Here is an 18,855-nt window from a genome sequence, read left to right on the forward strand (position 1 = left end):
AATACAGTGTGGGGACAACGAAAAGTATTTGTGGTACAAAATATTTCTCACACTCTTGAAATCTCTGTTATATCAATCTTAATCAGAAGAGGAGTGGCTGAAGCATAGAAATATTTTCTTTTGCTGTTTAATGTTTTTGATAAAATGGGTATTTTCCAAAACACCCTTGGAAATGGCGTAAGAATTTGACACAATAACCTTAAAGAGGCTTATAGTGCTGTTTGTAAATAGGTGTTTAGGGAGACATAAAATTGTAGATCATTGGCCTGATAAGCCACAGCATCATTTTCAGAGCTATTTAGGTGGGTTGGCTCAATGTCTGTTCAGAATCACTACAGCAGGAAAAATTTGCAAGAGAACTGTATTGATTTGAGGTGCAGGGGAGGCATTTCCATGCAGAATAGATGGGCTGCCAGATTGATCTGTATTCTGAGCTAGCAGGATTTGCCCGAGGGATGCCCTGTATGTAGTTCTGGTGTGAGGTGGTGTGAAGCTGTAGGGTGCAGCTCTTGGGTTCATCTCCCCTTTGTGGGTACATGGGATGGACCCCACCAAGTGCCCTCATTCCCAGCCCTGGGCTTCTCCAAAGCATGGCTCAAACGACAGACTGCATCTCTAGTAGGTGGAGAAAGCAAGGGGAAAGCGGGAAAGTTCAGGACGCCTTGCTGGGAGTTGCAAAAAAATGATAGGAATTTCCCCAAATTGATATTCAATATGGTGATGAGCCATTTATGATGAAGTGCCTCAGCATATCCAGATCATTTTGAACATTTTGTTTCTTCTAGCCAGTGTCAAGATCCTTCTGTATCCTGCAGTCTGGAGCTCATTAAGTGCATGACGCATGGGAAAGTGTGTTTGCTTCTTAACACTGTAATAGTGAGGAAAATGAGCTCTTAGCCCCATTTTGTGTCGGACCATTCTGCATCTCCAATTCAATCCATTTTGCATACGTGTGCTTGGATGTTTGTACATACACCTGGCTGTGTCTAGGTGTGGATAGAAAAGCCAGGCTGTGTGCAAAAGCCTCCCTTTGTCAGCACTGCCTGAAGGTAAAAGAAGAACATTCGCAAAGTGCAGCGCTCCCTCCGGCTGTCAGGCCTGAGAGATGGAAGTGCCCCGTGCTGCCAATGTTACAAACGGTATTGCTCTGGAGGGAGGTATTGAAGGATGCAGTGCATTGAGGAGTAGGTTGTTGTCTGCTTCAAAGTGAGGAATGAATCAATAATTTGTTAGCCTGTTAGCTGATGGCTTGTCCGAGTGCCAGCTCTGGTGCCCTCCAGGAGGAGCTGCCAAAGTGACCGAGGGAGCAGAGCAGAGCGAATCCCGAAAGTCATTTTCCTCAAACACATACGTGGAAACCTTCAGAGCCTCTCGGTAAGGACAAATCATTGCAGGCTTAATTCTTGTCTGAGCAAAATTCCTTCTGAGGGCGGTAGGCTCTATGCTGGAGTTTTGTACCTCAGTGGGGTTAGGGTGGGCTCTTGTACCTCAGCGGGGGCAAATTGAGGGGTCTCAGGACAAGGTGAGAGCTGGGGAGCTGCTTTCTGCTGTCCTCCAGCTTCCTGCCCCATCTACTGTTATACCAGTCCCCATAAGAAGCCCTTGTCCCTCCTTTACAAATTATGTGCCAGTAGCGTCTTCAGTAGAGATTTCTCCTGCCTGTCATTTTTTCCTCCCTGTTCTTCCTTGCAAGTCCAAACCTATCTCCCTCATAATGCACTCAGCCTTTATTACCCTAAGATCATGTCTCTTTATTAACCTTCAAATAAGGCTCCACCAGCTGCAGGAAGACTGTTCTGCAGGGCATATGGTGTAAGTCACCGCGGGTGTCACACGGCTGTTCAAAATCCTGGTTTTCATTTGCTTTGAGGCCTTTTTCTTTTTGCTAAAGAGATGGAAATGTTTTCTGCTTTCTGCTGAGTGACTTATAAACAGCCTGTGTAAATTTGGCTCTAGAAATTACAACCAGAAAAAATATATAGACTGTTGCATTGTTTTTATGGATCCCAGTTCGCTATACAGGGAGATTCCATTATAAACTTTCATTAAAAATAAAGGAGGAACACTAAAAATTCTCCTGCAGATCCAGGGAAAGTAAAACTCCATCAAGCCAACACTGAGCCATCTTACACTTTATTCCCTGCTGTTTATCTGAGGCACATTTCTTACAGTCAGTAGATTTCCACCTCTGGCAGTTTATACCTCCAGGAGTTTAAGAGCCTTTGACTAATTAAGACCAGAGAGATTTTCACCCCACTGCCACAGCCCCACTGATGGGATCCTGCCCGAATGCTTTGCTCTCAGGGGGCCTATGAGGACAAAATTAAAAATAACTGACTAACTAATTAAATAAGCATCTGGTATATAAGCATACCTCTATTTAGATGCTCAGATCTTCTCTAGAGACATACATAGAAGTTTGGTTAGAAAAAGCCATAGCTAAAAGCTGCCTCAGAGGGCACATGTATGGCCACCAGGTGGGTTCTGGCTGTATTATCAGCTTTTGGCAAAGTAGTCGTGGAAGAAATCTGTGTGGTTTAACTTTGTGGGTGCATAAGTGTGTGTGTGTGTGTGTGTGTGTGTGTGTGTGTGTATGTAAGCACATGAGCACACGAGCAGAAAGGACTGTGAGCGATGCTGATGCTTAAACTGGAATGAAAGCAGTCAGCCTTGTTCCTGGAAGTTAACAAAACATCTCTTCTCTTTGTGTGATGCCTTTGAGAAGAGCAAAGTCAGGCCCAGTGGGTGAAATACAACTAGAGGATTTACAGATCTGTTACTGTGTTTTTGGTAAGATCCTTCCTGTAGTGTTGTGTACCAACATCATGCTGTCAAATTCAAAAGGTGGTCTCTGAAGGGAGGTAACCACATTAAGAGATAGATGAGAAAGGATGGATTTAGCCACCTTCCTTAAAGACATGTTTAATGGCAGGATGATCATCATAGGGTCATTAAGTGCCAGGGAAAGGAGATGTCACATTGTGCGAGTAGTAACACAGAGAACAACAAATACAATTTAATAAAGGGCAAATTCCAGCTGGAAATGAGGCTAAACTGTCAGACGGTTAAGGGCAGGCAGAAAGGGAAGTCATTTGCTTAATGAGGTAGTTCTGACAAAATAGATAGAAATACTTCAGTTTCCAAATCCAGCAAGTGTGGCCTTGCATCTTCCCTGCACAATATGGTGGTTTTTACCGGCAGTGCTCTGTCAGCCTCGGCTGTCGTAACCATTAGCTGCATTAATAATCCATGCTGGAATGAAGACACTACAATAGCATCATTACATGTGGAGGATCCTTCTTTCATCCCTCAGAGTGAAGAAGGAAATTAATTGTTCTGTGGCTTCACAACAAGAAACAAGTCGTTGTGCACTGTGGTTGTTCCAGAGGAGATTTAAAGGCTGCAGGGGGATGTACAGAGGGATTTCCCTATGGCGTGGGACTTGGGCACCTCACTGTTCTGTCACAGAGACAGCTGGGCTCCCCCACAGCGTCTCCTCAGAACCCAGCCCTGTGTTCCACCCCAGCTGTTACCTTGGAGCAGAGCTGGCCTGAAGGCTGTTGGTGGTGCATTGGTTGATCTTAATTAACCACCTCCGGGGCTCTCTTCTACAAATGTGCTCGTGCTCTCCTGCCTGCAACAGCACTTCATTAGAAGCACAGCTGCAAACAGCCCAGTGTCTGCGCTGCTGCAAAGGCTTTATCGAAAACCTGGCTTCAAGCTCAGAAAAGTGGACCAACCATATTGCCATGTGAATTTAGGGAGCCATGCTGGTGTCTCAATCAGTGTGTCTAATATGATGAAGAAAAGCAAATAACAAAAGTATTAATCTCTTTGTGCCACAAATATGCAGCTAATGTTCCTTGCTGTATTTTAAATATGCTGACAGGCACGGTGCAGCTAATTAATGAGGTTTCCTAGGGATCCCAATTAACAGCTAATGGTAGTCAACCACAACATTGGAAAATAAAGAGAAATATGAGGATCTTGTGTGTGGAAATGGCTTGTGTTGTCCAGTGTAGCTGATGATTGCATGAGTAACAGAATTCTCATAAGGACTTGAGCTTCTCAAAAATAAATGCAGTTTCTCCAGGACCTTGATAGTGATCAGGAAGTGAACGTAAAACTGTGATCTCATGTAATTTGGAAAGTTAATACACTAATCTGATTGGCAGAGCTTGCTAGGGACCTCACTGTGCACACCGAAAAGGGAGAAAAATCTTGGGGCGTGGGTGTGCCAATAGCAATGGAAGTGCAGAATACAGTAGATTCTATTCCATAAATCATCAGAGATGAAAATGGGTGGTGTCCCAAAGAGAAATTAAGTGGTATTGCTCTTTCTGAGGAAAATAGGTCAGCCTACATACAAGCATTGGTTGTTACATGCTACGGTAGGTATATGTTGGAGAGCTGGCTGGAAAATTGATCTATTCCTGTCAAAACATTGCCTTTAAAGAAGTCTCTCCCTATACTTGAGATTTTCTTGGGGAAGAGAAAAAAGGAAATTACCAGTTTCCCACTACCAGCAGCTTTCAGATGGAAGCCTGGTTTCTGGTCAGGTTTTTTTTCCCCAGCATAAACACATGAACTCTTGGTGGTACCTTTCATCTGGGATCTGTATGACAAATATTAGAGACTGTGGTTACGTTGGGCAGTGTGGAGATTTAAACTTCAGGGTTTTAGTCTGGGACATCAGGTTACTCCTTGGGTTTCAGATGCTGGGTTGGCTTTCCCTAGAAAAGCTCATTTTTATCCCTGTGTGAAATGGGAGAAGCTTCGTGGGATGGGAAAAATTCCCTGTGCTAAGCTTTGAGCTTGTTTCCAGTATCTTGACTCCTTTAACTGGGTGTCAGTGGCCTTTTTTGGTTAGATACCACAGGCTAATTCCCATCTCTGCTCTGGGACTGTAGCTGAGCTGAGCAGTTCATCACCGAGGGAAAATAAGTCTTTCTTTATAACTGTTTCTCTTCATTTTATCTCAGCTTGTCAGAGCCTGGCAGATTCTCCATCCTTTATGCCACTCCTCGGCAGCTCACTTTGCAGAGCGGTCATTAGCCCTGCATATGGGGTGGCCTGGGGGGATTCATTGCTTCCCTAAAGTTCCCTTCACTCTTTCATGGTTTTTCTTTGAATTTTATATTCTTTTAGGCTGAAAAAAGCCAGATTCTGCTCTGAATCTCGCCTTTACTTGGTTTATTCTTGATGCTTGTAATCCCTACTGGACTGGGCTGACCCACAGTTGTATTGTAATGGTGCCCAGTGTTTCTGTTCTGAAAAACATTTATAGAGTTGGCATTTGTATCTCATTTTGTTAAGTTTACTTGTACTGTTTAAAACAATTTGGGGAGATTTACAATTGCTTGTTTTGTAACACAGCCACAAAGAATTAAGGGAAGGCTTTTGAAGTAATCTCTCTTCTCTTCTAGCCAAAGAAGCACTGTCATGTTGTCATCTATCAAGTGATGCAGGGTCAGTGTTTGGCTTCTCCCTTGATGCACTTGATAGGCATATGTAAGAGCCGCATCTCAGTTGTTCACAGAGGAATTTGGCACTTTGATTTTTAAATGTGGTGCCAAACATGCAGAGAGAACAGCGTAGCTTATCTGCAGTGCACCTACGGGAGCGATATTTGCAGGAAAAATGACTGAGAAGACTTAGAAATCAATTGCAATTAGAACTCTAACTGGCCTGATACTGGAGACGGATAACTGCTAGCTTTTGATATTTGCTAGCTAGGCAGAAACTCAGAAAATTGCATTTTCTGAGGGCAGAGATATGGAGGAAAGATGGCTTTATGTTTAAGTGTTTATGCTGGGACTCACAAATCGACTTCCCTTCCTTTCCTGGCTGCCTCGCAGGATGCCTCTGTAGTCTTGGGGATGATTACAAACTTTTTACCATATGTTTATGCTGCGTCTGGTGATCTGAAGCCTCATTTTAGTTGGCGTTCATGAAATTCGAGCCTACCAAATAATATTTACTCATTAGTCTCCTCCAGAAAGTAAACAAACCTTCTTTGGAAAAACTAAACTGAGTCACGTTTACACTGAACAGGGATTGTGTGTCTGAGTCAGTGATGGATGACAAGTGAGGCCTTCGGAGATGATGACTATATCAGACTGGATGCTCAGCCCAGGCTTGGGATCATTTAGGTTGCTTTGAAAAATGCTGGGGGAGGGAGAAGGGGGGAGATGCTGACCATGAAGGGCTGTTTTCTCAAGTTGTTAGTCCCATAACTCAGGGGAGCGGAAGGACTTGACAGAAGTAGTGAGAGCCTTCCTCAAAGAGGACTCTATGACATCAGGCAAATTCAGGCACATTTCTTTATTAATGAAGGAAAAATAAACAACAACTTTTTCTTCCTTTAAAAATTTTTTTTTTATTATTATTATTTTTATTTTTTAGATAAATCATCCAGAAACGAGCTTATGAGAAAAATAGAAGGAAGAAGGCCAAGGAGGCATGCCAGAGGAGGAAGCCTGCAGAGTCCAAGGGGTTCAGAGAAGGCTGCAGTGGGACTGCCTCTGAGAGGGAGCATTTACATCCTGACAGGTTTACCTTCTGGGACTTTGAGCTTGGATTGCTGCTGGAATATTTGTCCTGGACCTGGCCTCTGGGCTGGTGAGTTAGAGATGGAGTGACACGCGTTTCTGGTGCTGAAATGTGATGTTTTCAGGTTGCTCACTGTGAGGAGTTTTGATCTCCGATCATTCTGTTTCTCCTGCTCCAGCGAGGACAGGATGTGTCAAGCAGATAAAGCACAAATCTGGGAGCAGGAAGTCTTGGCCTGTTTCTGAGGCTGCCACAGCCTATTTGTGGATTTTGATGAGGCAAAGAAGTGCAGATGTTAGAAGAAGGGTTTTCCAAATAGCTCAGGGCTCTCTTATCTGTGCCACCGTGGGACTTGATGAGTCCCACTCTCTCTCCTGACTTTGTTGGGAGCTGAGATCTTGTATTTCAGCCTATGAAGAAGGTAGGTGCCTGCAGTCATCTGGATACAAACTATCTGCCTGCTGCAGTGCAGGGAAATGATGCAACTGTTGCAGGTGCTGTTTAGTGGGAAGGAAAGGGAAATACACTGTATCTAATAAGATGGGTCAAATTCAGGCCCTGGTTATAGCAGTTCAAACTGAAAATAATGCTGGTGGTGTGTTTAGCCAAAATTCATTTTACACCAATTCCTGTGTGTGGCAATCACTCTGCATAGGTGTGTGTGATTGTCGTATAGGCAAGGGAATGGTGAATGGAACTCAATTAGTCTGGTCCCAGAATATATCCCGCAGTAAGTAATAGCATTGCAAGGGGTTAGCTTTGCAATATGACTTTTCCACTGCAGCATCACAAGAATGTTCCATTTACAGTTTGTGCTCCATTTGTGCTGTCTGCATCTAGGAAAAGTGCCCACTTAGCAGAATTTGGAGCTTCTGTTTGGAACAAAGCAAAGGGTTTTTTAGTTTCTTTGTGGAAAATGATTTAGTTTTCTTTGTTTTCATCATTACAATGTTTTTATTATTTTATTTTAACAGAAGAATAAAATTTTCCTCTGTGGTTTTGTAGAACCATAGACCCAGAAAAGAACCTTCCAGAATAATCAATCTGGTCCTTTTATAGTGATTAATTTCCCTTTGGGCAACCTTGCCAAGGTATATGGGTCCACAAAAAGACGTTCCAGGGGAAATGGCAACACTGGTCCTCCAAGCAGCTCCCTGCCCAAGTCCTCTGACAAAGAGGCATGGAGGAGGCTACAGAAGTGCGTCCTTTTTGGAGAAGCAGTGGGCATATTCTTTGAAGATATCTGCACTTACCTCCTGTCTCCCCTTCAACTCTTTTCACATCAATATTCATATTTTCAATGCTAATGAGAGTGATGACGATATGCTAAAAAGATCCTCTGTCCCTTCAGATTTCTCTTGCAATAGCCAGATACAGAAGAAGTGATGAACCAAAGCTCCCCATGAGTCTTTGACTCATCCAATCACTCCAATTAATCAGTGTTAAAGAGAAGTGTGCTTCTTTGTGAGACCACCCAGGGCACTCTGTCTAGCTCCACAACTTAGGTTGCTTTGTATCAGTGCTGCAGCATGCGCATGGTGCAGAGATTATGCCCTGTCCTCAAGTGCCCGCCACACTTACACAATGTAGTCAAACCAAAGGCAGGGTGAGTGTCAGCTATGAAAGAAAATAGTTCTTTAGCAGCTGTAGGTTTAACGGAAGCCTGTTAGGATCAAATTTTCACCTTTAGTATAAATCCAATGAGGGAAAAATTGTGTGTAAGTGCACACTTGTTGAAAGTAGAGTGTGAATCTAGGAAAACTGTTTGAAACTAAGGGGAAATGGTTTCAAACTAAAGGAGGAGAGATTTAGACTGAATGGATATAGGAAAGTAGTTTCTTGCAGTAAGGGAGGTGAGGCTCTGGGACAAGTTGCCCTGAGAGGTGGTGGATGCCCTGTTCTTGGGGACATCCAAGGTCAGGCTGGATAGGGTTATGAGCACATCAAGCTGTAGGTGTCTCTATTCGTTGCAGGGGAGTTGGACCAAATGGCCTTTAAAAAAGATCCTTTCCAGCTTAAACAGTCCTAAAATCCACCAGGAAAATGGCAAACAATGGGCAGTAGCTCCTAGTTATGGATTGCTAGGGAGCAACCCATAGTTTGAGATCTTCCCCCCACTGAGCTGTGCTGGTGACCTGCTGTAAATCCTTCCCAATTTCTCACTTTCTCTGGAGGTGCGGCTTTGCTGTTGTGAAGCAGGAGCAAAGATTCCTTTCTGCTGTGCCACCAGAGCAAGGTCTGAGCCAGGCTACTGAGCACAGGTGCTGATTGCAGGGAGCAGCAGTGCTGGGGTTGCTCTGGCAAGCATTTTGTATTAGGGAAGAATGGATCCTTGAAACATCTGGGTTTGTATGCCCCTATTTCTGCATTAAGCACACTTAATGATTTGGGGATTTTCTGTGCTTTCCTCCCTTTTGTTTATCTCATGTTCTCATCAACAAGAGCTTTGTTTTCAGTCATGATAAGGCTTTTTAACTATAATTTTACTGGATACGGTCATAAGAAAATCTTTTTTTTTTTTTTTTTTCCTTTTATATAGTAGCCCATCCTCACTTTCTTGAGCTATCTTGACATTTTTTAAAAGGGAAGCAATAATGAATTTCCATATGGGCTATACCTTGTAAAAAGATTATCTCCATTTATTCTTTTTATAAAGTTTTCAGAAGGGAAGGCGCTGTCCCAATACACAGAAGCAATTTTTCTTTTCAATGGATCCTGTGACTCAAATCTAAACCTTTGCTCTCCAAGGAACACTTTTCAAATGTTTACTTACTGCTTGATTCCTGATAGGCAGTCTGGAAAAAAATCAGATGAGGTGTTGCTCCCGAAAGTTATACCGCTTTATATTGTTTGAAAGGCAGAGATTGAGCTGATTTGTCTAGCAGCTTGCCTTTTCTCAGCTGGGGGAAAGAGTTCCTTTGTAGCTCAGGCTTTTATCAACAGTCCAGTAAAAGTGTTTTATATACGTACATAAAAAAAATACAACATTTATATAAAGCCTTTCATCTTGAGGGCTCCAGAGTAGTTGACAAATTGGTCAAATAATTTGTCTTTTCTCAGAAGTTATCTCTTGCTCCAGCACAGAAGCGGAGGCATTTCTATGCTGCGTGAAACCATTCTTGCTAGCAATAACTCATTAAAGTCACCATCAGAGCTGTAATGCATGGATTACAAAATTTTAAACTAAGAACTTTAGAAACTTTTTTCCTAATCATGTAAGAGGATTTATTAAACACGAAGCTGCTTTCTTGGTACAGTGAGGCCACGGGGGCCCTGGAGCACGAGGTGTGCTGAGGGGAGCCTTGTCATGGTTAACTGGGGGAAGATCAGTGAACAACAGTGAAGACAAAAGCAGAGTCTTGGATCCATCCACTTTGGATGGGTGCTTGGTGACAAATTCCTGTCCTGCAGCACAGCTGGAATAGATTGCTGTGTGTGGGTGAAAACACACCCAGGAGGGATGGAGATGCTCTGCTGCTCGTCCAAGCTCAGCAGATTGCCTTTCACCTTGCTGGTGACCCCAGGACCGCTGTTTCCATCTGAGCCTTATGTATGAGCAGCATTTGCCTCTTCTGAAAGGGCACTGCACTGGCACATCCTGCCTGTGTGCTTTGTGCATGCTCTTGGCTGTTGAACCTTCTTGTGCAAGGTGCTTCCTATCTCATGAGCAAACACACTGCAAGGTGACAGAGGGTTTTGTGATGGGACCCATAGCGTAAGCGTGTTAATGGAGTCAAGTGCTCTTTATTGGCCCTGGGGTGTTTCACTGCGCCCTTGGCGTGCTCATGCTTCCTGTATGAAACTTGGCTGGAGGAACTGGAGCTGCAAGACATCATCCTGAATTCCAGCTGGGATGTGTAACTTGGCTACACGGCACTCTCCCCTCTATGCCCCTCTCAGCCACTTCCCATGTTAAATAGTTTCTCAGGACTCAAAGGGAAGGGGGGAGATAATCTCCAGGCCAATCACTCTGATAAGTAGGAAAAATGTGTAAATAAATGAGCTACGATTAATAGTATGACACTGTCTCTTGATTCACTCCTCTGGAAGTTGTGTCTTGCTGGGATGGCAGTCCTCATCCTGCTGTCGGGGGCTGAGATGCAGAGAGTGAGCGCTGAGGGTGGGATTTGTTTAACACATATTTTCATATTGGAGGAAAAAAAAAAGTGTGATTTATTTTCTTTTGCTGCAGCCTGCTCACAGTTTTCAGTTTACATTAATAGCTGTGGGAAGAGCAACTCTTAATGCCATATACTTTGGCTATTAACACTGTGTCTGGTTTGACAGTACATCCCTCTTAAATTTTTTTTATTCCCTTGTGATCATAAAATATGTATCAGCCTTCCTTTGTAATCTCCTTCAGTGTGTCCAGCTAGCTAACGTGCATCTCTTTCCCTTTAGGATTTGATTTTTCTAACGCCATATACTTAGCAAGAAGAAACAAACTGACTTCTTCAATTCCATTTTGTTTTTAATCAGAAGCTTGTTGGAATTCATATTTGATGGAGTTGTTTCTCCAGGAGCCCCTTAGCAGCTTCCTCCCCAAAATGTTTGCTTCATTGATATTTTAATTGCTGCAATAATCAGCATTCTGAATAAGAGGTCTTTCCCCTAGCTCAGTAAATCCATGCAGGCTGGGTAAAGCATGTCTGTGATTTATGTGCAGATAAACAGCTTTGGATCCCATCCAATCACTTCATCAGTTTTAATTCGGCTGCCTAATCAGTAGCAAACAGGAGGGCTGTTTTCTGTTGGGTTGTTTTTTGCTTTGTTTTGCTCTGTGCGGGGTGGGGGTGCTAACGGGGAGCTTGGCGCCTTCCCCAGAACGGCACCGATCCTCCCCATTTCTCATCATGTCAGTGTCAAAGTCAGCACTAACTTTCTGAAGGAGTGGATGAGAAGGGACGGGATGCCAAGACCTGCCTTTAGGCTTTCGCTGGTATCTAAGGAACCGCACAGATATGCGGTCTGAAAAACAAGCCTGTACTTATCTCATGTTTTATAAAGGACATCTCTTGGATGCTTGAGAAACATGGAAGGCCTCGGATGGAAGCAGATTTTATTTCCTGTCTGTGTTCGGGAGCTGACACCTTCAAAACCACTGGAACAGGTTACTCAGGGAGGTTGTGATTGCCCCATTCCTGGATGCGTTTGAGGCTCTTCTAACTCAGGGCCAGAGTTACTGACCCTATTTTTGTTTATCCTGAGCCAAGCAAATACCTATTAATGGTAAAACTCTGCACCACTTACATTATTATCTGTTGGTGCCATGTGTCCAGAGGTGAAGTATTCCCTGATTCATAAGCAGCCTCTGTAGGATTACAGAGAGTAACCCCATTTTGGTCACTAGATCTAGGGCAAGCTATACCATCTGCAATAATAAAGCTTACTTAAAGAGCTTAGCATGGTTTGACCAGTAAACCAGGGCTGTGGTCCCTGAGTTCTGTTGGCTCTCCTGGCTGCCCTCCATCTCCACAGGCAGCCATTCCCTGCTGCTTCCCTTATGATGGGAGGCAGCAGGAGATGCCAGCAGCTGCTCTTCTGGGCCCATTTCTTCCTGCACCATAGCAGCTCTTGCTTGTAAGTAGGCAGAAAGCTTGGGAGAGCTGTGCCAGGCTGGTGGCTGCCACTGCAGCATTCAGGAGACTGGTTCCTTGGGAAGGAGAAGACAAGCATTGCTGCTCTACCTTCAGGGTGGTTTACATTGCTACACAAATGTCCCAACAGCTTTTTTTGTTTTGTTTTGTTTTATTTCCATTTGAAGTTAAACCCTCACAGCTCCATTTTTCACTATTACTAAGAACAGAAGGAGAATCCCAACACGAGCTGCTTAATTCAAATTTTCTTGGCTCAGCCTTAATTTCTCGCACACACCCATAGCTGTAGGGGTTTTAAATAGAATTTTGAATCATCATGAAATTCAGAGAATTAGGCTGGGCTGGAGGGAAGGGCAGCAGGCTGGGTCTGGGGCAGCGTGGGATCAATTTGCAGATGTGCACATCCCAAGGGACCGTGGGCGAGGTGTTTCATCCATCCACTGCCTAGTGGTTTCTTTTAATTTGCAAAAGGGCCATAACAACTCCCTGCCTTGGACTTGAACCGTTACTAGAGAGAAGGGATGCGGCTTCAGGGGTGACTCTGCTGCAGCTTGAATTGAATTCCCTACAATGCTTGAAGGCTTGTAGGGAAGGGCAGTGAGCACTTTGTCCTCTTCCTCTGCAGGATCTTACCATGTTCTCCTTCTCTTATCATATGTCAGTGCTGCAAAGGGACTTCTAGAACTGAGATTTCAGTGCTTTAGAATGAATGCAGTTGGCAGGTCTGGTTCTTTTAACCTGAGCAGGAGCTATGAGCACCCCATTAAAATTAACGTAGGAGGAACTTCCAGAGTGTCAAAAGATGAAGACGATCCCATCTGTCTATCTGCTGCTTAAATGCAGAGATAGGAATGGCTTCATGCTGTAACTTGAGAGGTAACTTGACAAGTAATTTGAGGAGAATGCTCAGTTTCTTGCAGATCAAAGGATGAATTTAGGGAACTCTCTGTTCTCTGGCCAGAAGGGAGTGTGAGTGTGCAGAATTTTGTGGTTTGCAGACCAGAAATCCTGTGGGTGACCAAATTCAAGAGTTGTTGCTGTCCAGTGGTTTGCATTATAGAAGAGACCACAGATCCCAGAGGTCTGAGCTCACAGATGCATCTTATTTTCCTGCAACCTGATATTATGGGCTCTCAACTGCCACCTGGGCTACCTCTAAAAGCATTTCCACTGCTGTCATTTTAAAGATCAAGAGAAAAACAGAAATAAAGGCTGAGTCCTCTTGCAAAGTGATCTGGTATCCCAATGGTTTCCCACCTTCAGGGTTCAGGCCTTGCAGAAGTTAGGGGAACTTTTCCATCCTCAGCCATCTCCTGGGATTGCTTCTAGGGAGGAAAACTGGTAGGAGGGAGAAAGAAACGTGAGGGTGCATACCTGTGTCGCAGTCCTAAGGCACTGCAGGAAGGTGCAGTTGGGAGCATTTTCTCGATTAGGAAAAGGTGCTAAATGAGACTTCATGTAGGAAACAATTGCTGCAGCCCTCCCAATGAACTAGGTGACAGATTCCTCTGTTACTGCAGTTTTTATTTTTCAGATGATGCTACAATTATACCTTTTTCTTTTCTTTTTCTTCTTCCTTCCTGAAAGGCTCGTACCAGTTAGAACCCATTGTTCAGATGAGCTCTAGTGGAGTGATGGGCCTGGCCATGGCCTGTCTCTGAGCATAGCACCTTAACCCTAGGACCCCCTGGCATGATGCAGGGTTCTGGCAGATCACATTGCAGTTTCCCCAGGAAAATCCTTCTGTCTTTTCAGTGCCTCCATTCCTTGTCTGTGCAGTAAAGCTAACAGCACACACTCCTTCTCAGGAGCACGGTGTGGATAAACCCATCTGCTTTAGGAATGCTCAGACATTGCTCTGATGGAAGCCATGTAAATAACGAGATAAATGATTTCAGTGAGATCGGCTGTCGAGCATAATAGGTAGCGGGGTCAGAGTCTGTTCGCAGTGAATCATTTCTTACTGGCTGAGTGGGATTTGTGCTCACAAACCATTGTGCAGAAGCATCCTCTGATTTTTGCTGTCTCTGTCTTTTTGCTGCCTACACGTTCAGCTCCTTGATCTCTTGCCTGGAAGTTCCAGGGAGCAGAGACAGCTGCATCCGATGGGCTGCACAGAGCTTAGCATCAAGAGCTCAGACATAGGGTAAGCTTTGGGTGCCATAAGAGCAAAAAGAGAACTTATTAGGGTGGAGCTGAGGGTTTTATACGGGACAGGTGGGTGAAAACGAAGAAAATAGCCTTTGTGATATATCTGAAGCAGGTGTGTTCATTTTGTTCATCACTGTGGTGTTAAAGGGCAGGGCTATTTCTCACAGCTGGCATGCTAGCTGTCTGGTCCCTGAAGCTTGCTGTGGGACCCACTGCAAATGGTGTGAGCTACAGCTGGCTCTAGCACCTGGGTTGATTTGTATGGTTTAAATAGGGCTTCACTAGTCCTGAACTGACTTTACTGGGGAGTAGTTCTGCTGACAGAATGGAGTGTGCATTAAACTCGGGCAGGGGTGAGTGTGAAGGGGCAGGGAGATGGTTGGTGCAGCCGGTCATCTTCCACAAGCAGAATGCTGCTGTGGGGAGGAGGGTGTGTGCTCATAGCCTGTCTTTCTCACTGGTGTCAATCTTTTGCTTGGAAGCTGGGGCAAGAGCAATTCGCTGCCTTTCCCATGAGGATGGATCGGTCTGGAGTGTGTAGGCAGGGTTTCACAATTTGTAAGTTAGAATGAGCATGCTAAAATATTTATTGTTTCTCCAAACGTTTGCTGCTAGCAAATCTGTGGGCTCATATCTTTGCAGAAAGGAAATGTGAAACAAAGAACTGCAGATGAAGCAAGTTTTGAAGCAAGCTTCAGATGAGCATTAAGCATGATTTTTACACTACTTTATGATTAAGCTTAAATAATATGTTTTGTCATGCTTTGTTTCCAAAATAATGTCTAATTTTGATCTTAAATTGTCTTTTCCATCAGATGGAACATACAGTTAAAAAGAAAAAATACTGATTACTTTTTTTCTGATGTTTCCAAAGGTTACTAAGGATTTTCCCTGGTGCTTGACTTCAAATATGACACTAAAGTAATGCAGAGGCTGTAAGTATATGATTTAATGTTTGCAACCCTTCTTTAACTGCTGTGTTCACAGTCTTTCTAGATCTTTGTTAGGCTTTGCTAGACTCTACCTTGTGATAAGCTCACAAGGAAGTGAATAGAAGATGACACGGTTCTAAAATAGGGAGTGTCATTTTAGACACTTTGCTTTATCAGGTTAATGTCTTGTTTAAGAGCTGCTATAACGGTTGTTTAATCTGCAGGAAGAAAGCCCAAGACATCTGTCAGTATTGCTAGAAATGCCACAAGTAGACAAAAATAAAAAGACCTCATTAGGGTAGATGAGCAGTGAATAAAATGCAATGATACATTACCAAAAGCTGGCATAGAGTTGGTTCCCAGGCACAGAACAAAGGCTGAGAACCTTATTTCGCTTGTGATAGTGCTAATTAAAAAGGCCTATAAGAAGGTGAATGATTAAAACAGAGGGGCTGTTGCCCTAATCGTGTACTTGTTGGCCTTTGGTCAGCTGGTGTCAGAGTTGGGTATCTGACAGATCTTACCACAGAGTGAAGCTTTTGTGCAATTCTGGGCTTGAATTCCTGGTTTCTTGAAAGAAAGATGCAATTTCGTTTTCTTCCTCAACTGTTTCCATCCATTCTTTAGGTGAATTAGTGAGCTGTTCATTTTGGTGGCACTTCCCTGAATCCTGCATTGTTTTTCCTAATCAGTTCTCTCAGATCTGCTCAATCTTCATTTAATTCAGTCAGCTACTCAACATCCAAACCATCTGTAATAAAGAGAGTGCTAATTTTTCCTTTTATTTCAATTGTAGTCAATGGCTTTCGGCAGGTGTTATCATATAACTCAATCACCAGCCATTGGAATTTGTAATTTAATCAATAGTGGAGGCCATTTTTCCTCAAGTAGATCAAAAGAGAAAGCCCAAGGAAAATTCATGCTAAAAGGAGAGTGAAAAACAAAACAAAGTGATAGGATCTGTGGTTTGCACTTTGGAGCTGTATGTCTTGGTGGTTGTATCTGCCTGGCAAGTAGCAAGGGAAAGAAATACCACTGTTTTAGAATCAATGAATGTAATGATGGCAGCTGTGAACTCAACTTGCAAAACCTGGAGGGGGAATTATTTGTGTGACTTAAGTTGGTAAGACAAGGACCTTGAACCAGCCCCACTGGGCTGAGTGGTGTTAGCAACTATGTGCATAAACAGTAGTGTTGACACTAAGAGTTTGGTTTAAGTGAGATACTAGGAGATGGATCTCTGTGTTAGGTCAGGTCCTCCAGCCTTTCTGGTCTTCTCTTTCTGGCATTGTGATGTCTGTAGACAGTGGCAGAAGAGGATGTAGCTGTGGGAGCAAGCCACTTGTGATGTCATTCCTGCATGGCTTAGGGCTTTGAAGCACAGTGGAAGTTAGCTGTGGCCAGGGTACCTACTCTGTGACCTCAACTTCATCTTTGCTTCCAGTGTTTCCCCTACCCTGCAGGAGGGGTGGCACTGGCAGGATGAGGAAATGGCTTCTCATTATCAGTACTGGGAGCTCTCTGATTTTTGCATACTGGCACATTTAAGAAGCATAGCTCCCAGAAGAACATCTCTGCCTGTTCCACTGCTGTCCTGAATGCTGTCCCAAGATAGAAGGCTTATTTTGCTCTCGGCCTCTGGAAGGCAGAATACCTCTTTCAGATTGTCAAGAAGCTTTGAGCAATACCCTGCCAGAGAAGCACCTGTGCTTGGTCACAGCTGGGAGTTTGCCCTTGGCTCCTTTCTCTTCAGAGAGATTGCCTGGATAGATCTCAAATCTCAGGCCTCTGAAGAGTCACCCTTGGCTTTGCTGATAAATAGCTGCTTGGTTTTGTAGTCTTGGTTTGGCAAGGTCCACAACAACTGAAGATGAAAGGTATCAAAATTACTCATCCTGAAAATGCTTAAAATTACAGTAAATCACTTGGTCCCTGAGGGAAATCAAATACTGATTTGCTCATGTCCCTTCTGAAGCTGCACTGCCAGCTCTGTAAGCCATGTTTACTGCAAAGGAAATGTTGAGTTGGCCATTGGAATGTGCATCTTTAATTTTTAACTGAAGCAGGCACACCGGTAAAGAATGGCTTGAGGATACAGAAATTGGGGGAGATTTTAACATGTGATGTGTGGCATTGTCTTGAAGATTTTAGTACTTTCCTTGAGTGCTACTCTAGATTGAATAAACAGGTACTCAGAGAGTCTTTGGGTGCTTATTTTCAATGCAGGTTGCTAAACTTTTCCTGTGGTAAGCATTTAATTTCCTAAGACAATAAGGCAATCAACTGATCAACTCGAAGGTGAATCATCTTTAAAAAGACCACCAAACACTCTAAGGCGGAAGCAATCACTTAATTGCAGTGAGAGACTTGTCTCAGGTTTTGTTAAATGCGATACATCATGAATTGAAGAATTTATGGGTAAATACAGCAACAAAATGGCTTGGTTCTCATTTCTCAGCAGTTCTGCCTTCATGCAGCCTGCTGTACCAAAAGAAGTTTTGGACAAGAAAAGTGTGAAGCGTGCCAATCACACAGCTACAAAACTGCAACTGGCCAACTGGAAGCTGTTATAGGAGCCCTTAGAAACTGCCACAGGAGCCTGGCATTGGCTAATATGAGCTGTATTGTGGACAATATTGGTCCATGCTTTTTTCATAAGCCTACGTGTAAGGCTAATCCCCAACCTCTCAGATGTGCTGAAAGTTTACCAAACATGCTTCGTATGATTGCTTATGATACCTGGTTCCTTCTGGTGCACACCAGTTCTGCCCACTGAATTTGGCCATATATGAGAGCAGAAATTCTCCCTTTGTGTAGCTTAACATGCTATGTTTGAAGGCTGACTGCTTGGAGCAACCAGGCCTTGGCTGCCCAAAGCAATCAGTGTTTTGCCTACCTAGGCAGCCTGGGGAACCCAACTGTAAGAAGTGAAAAGCTTCTGGTGAGGACTGGGAATGAAAGATTTTTCAGGATTGTTTTGGCACTCAGGAGCTCAGTGCTTTGCTATTCAGTGATGGCACATGCAGGCTGCCCCTCTGTCCTCCCCACAGTGACTTCCCCTTTTGGCCTTTATAAGGAGTGGTATTTGGCACAAATTTCTCCTGCAGAGCAGAATAACTGGGTGGGGAGAATAATGCGCATGTATAGCAGCATAGTGTATATTCCAAATATTTACATGTGTGGTCTTTTCTTTTTTTCCCTCTCCTAATATCCTTTGCTGAAACATATCAAAATTGTTGTGTTTTTTTTTGTTGTTGTTTTTTTAATGTCCTGCTCCTGGCGCTGAACCACCTGTTGTAGTGATTCCACACTGATTAGGAACTTGGAGGCGAGGAGGAAAAAAAGACAGCAGGCACTTCAAGCTCATTTCTTAGAGGTCATCTCCACAACTTAGAGTTTCATTTCCCCTGGTTTTGAATTCAACAGGCTTCAGAAGGATGGGGTGTCATTTAGCTATTAAAGATTTTTGTTTTCCTGATCACTGTGAAGTAGCATCATTAACACAGGCAGATTACCATGCTTCACTGTGCTGTGTCCATGGTACATTAGAGGCCCATTCCTGTTTGAAAAGCAGAGACTGTTCTTCCATAAAATGAGGGGCCCATTGGCAGTTCTTTGGCAAG

At 43.7% G+C, this 18,855-nt stretch overlaps 1 protein-coding gene across 5 annotated transcripts in view; it reads left to right on the forward strand.

Moving 5' to 3' along the window:
- SEMA5B (semaphorin 5B) overlaps positions 1 to 18,855 on the forward strand; it is a 244,936-nt gene that overhangs the window by 58,719 nt on the left and 167,362 nt on the right. For 3 of the 5 annotated variants that reach the window (XM_015868675.2, XM_015868674.2, XM_015868670.2), the window contains exons 2-3: positions 6,406 to 6,621; positions 15,175 to 15,235. The gene's annotated coding sequence lies outside the window, so the exon portion shown is untranslated. Of the gene's footprint in view, positions 1 to 6,405; positions 6,622 to 14,580; positions 14,654 to 15,174; positions 15,236 to 18,855 lie in introns of those variants that run through there. The other 2 variants (XM_015868671.2, XM_015868672.2) reach the window with 2 other exon arrangements.

The sequence above is a fragment of the Coturnix japonica genome, chromosome 7 (assembly GCF_001577835.2).
Source record: "Coturnix japonica isolate 7356 chromosome 7, Coturnix japonica 2.1, whole genome shotgun sequence".
Classification (NCBI taxonomy): Eukaryota; Metazoa; Chordata; class Aves; order Galliformes; family Phasianidae; genus Coturnix; species Coturnix japonica.